Here is a 2301-nt window from a genome sequence, read left to right as displayed (position 1 = left end):
TTTTAATTATTTTTTCAATGTTACACATTTAGATAGATTTTATTTTGTGAATTGAGGGCTAAAAATGTCATTATGAGATATAGACGACGGGTTAATTGAGAATTATGAAATTATGTAATAATCATTCAATTTAATATTGTTTTTCAAAAACTATATATTTAATACTCCTTCATGACCACTACAGTGCAATGCATAGGCTTTCAACTAGTTATTAAATGGAGAATAAAGTTTTGCGATAAACATGTATGAAGCTATTTTTTTAACCACTACAAAGGTTAGATATTTTTCTAGTAGTACTCTAGTCATGTAATATATTATAAGCCTGTTTAAAAAACTCTATATATTACTTTCGTGCTCAAGTGCTCTAATAAGTATTACTATTTTCTAAAAAAAAAAAAACTATCAATGTGCATTATTTAAACAAGATAGCTCCAAACACGTTAGGAGTCGAACTTTTTCCTTATATAAAATAGAGAATTAGTTTGAAATAATTTCTTCTAACTCATTACATAAAAGTCATTTAACCATCTATATGTACTATATCAAATAGTCACATGACTAATGACCCAATTAATAGGTCATATGTTGCATGGATCGTTTTAGCAACCATCACAAGAGCTGGAAGAGTTTTCCTTCAAACCGGTTTAGAGGTTAACTTTTTCATTTTAAAAATAATTAGCTATTTGTTTTTTCGATAAAATTTGCCTACAAACTTAGATGTAGCCTAAAGCTACAACTCCTATTTAACAAATTAACTTGGCTACATATTTGAAAAATTTAACTGTTGGATTGCATATTCCTTACGTCCTTAATACACATAAAATTTCATGTCAATTAGATTTTATATACTATTCGATTTATAAACTAATTTTTTATGCATAATTTTAAACTAAAAAAATTTAAATTTAAACATTTTATTGATGACATAGCTATTAATTTTTTAACTTTTTGAAAATTTTGCAAACATGAAGGATATAAAAAGAAAATATAATCTAACGGATATAAGAAGAAAATATAATCTAACGATGAATTTGTCAAAATTCACATTCAATAAAAATATATTGAATGAAGTTGTAACCTTAGGCTACAATCAAGTTTGTTTTCAAATTTTTTTTTTTTTAATATTCTTATTGTAGAATAGTAGAACATTTTTGGCGAAATCCTTTTTCCTGTTTTTGAGTAAAAATTTTGGCCTAATGCTAAATGTACGCGAATACTCTCAATTGTTTTAATAAATTAATAATGCAAAGTATGTTCCTTTTAAAGCTATTTACCAACTATCACCCACCATCAATAAACATGAATAATAAATTGAGTTAATAAATATCTGACACTTTTTCATTTCTAGTTTTGTTTTCTCACGATCTAATATATTCAATTTTTCTTCTCTATCTCTCAATTTCCCTGTTATTTGTATATATAATAGTCTTTATTCATCAAGTAAAAAAGTTACATCAACTATTGATATAATTGCGCTGCCCCAGATTATATATTGTGCTTTTTTTCGAAAGTCTTTGCATTGTTGAAGACGACCTAGACTAAGCTTAGCATCCAAGGCATCTTTCCACCCGCTACATGAAGATCTTTTTATATTTAACTAATAGTATAAAATAAAAAGTATAAAGTTGTGATTTACAACTATGTTTTATATTGGCTTTATTCCATAATAAAAAGTGTTGCAATTGCATTATTTTTGTTCCATGTATTTTGTGAGATTTTATTGTATTGAGTTTAGTATTAAGTTGGTGAAGAATCGAGTATAAAATGAAGAATCAATACAATTTAACGACTAGCTCACGAAAAGTTCACGAGAAGAGTAATCCTCGAAAAGAGCATGTGAGAAGCACATGCTGAAAGCTAAAGAATCGTGTTAATCTATCAATTTTGCGACTGTCTCGCGGGTAAAGCTTTCCCGAAAAATACTCATGAAACGTTCTACCTAGAGGATTTTAAGTGTGACTTTCTTACCCTTCACCCATAGTATATATTAGGGGTGGCAATTCGTGTTCGCGTGTCGGGTTCGTGTCGTGTCAAGTCATGAGTATTCGACTACATAGGTCAACACTAACCCGACATGTTTATTAAACGGGTCAAGATTTCTCAACCCTAACACGACCCATTTATTAAACGGGTCAGTCGTGTCGACCTGTTTATCAGATTTTATCAAAATGAAAAATAAAAATTAATGAAAAAACAAACAAATAAATATTTTTAATATAAAATTCAGAACTAACGAGTAACTGCATCACAAATAATCATTTAAAATTAAAGCATATCCCAATATCACAAATAATCAATCAC

This window comes from Castanea sativa, chromosome 11 (genome assembly GCF_040712315.1).
Source record: "Castanea sativa cultivar Marrone di Chiusa Pesio chromosome 11, ASM4071231v1".
NCBI lineage: Eukaryota > Viridiplantae > Streptophyta > Magnoliopsida > Fagales > Fagaceae > Castanea > Castanea sativa.
The sequence above is the reverse complement of the archived record's forward strand: the minus strand, read 5'-3'. Positions refer to the sequence as shown.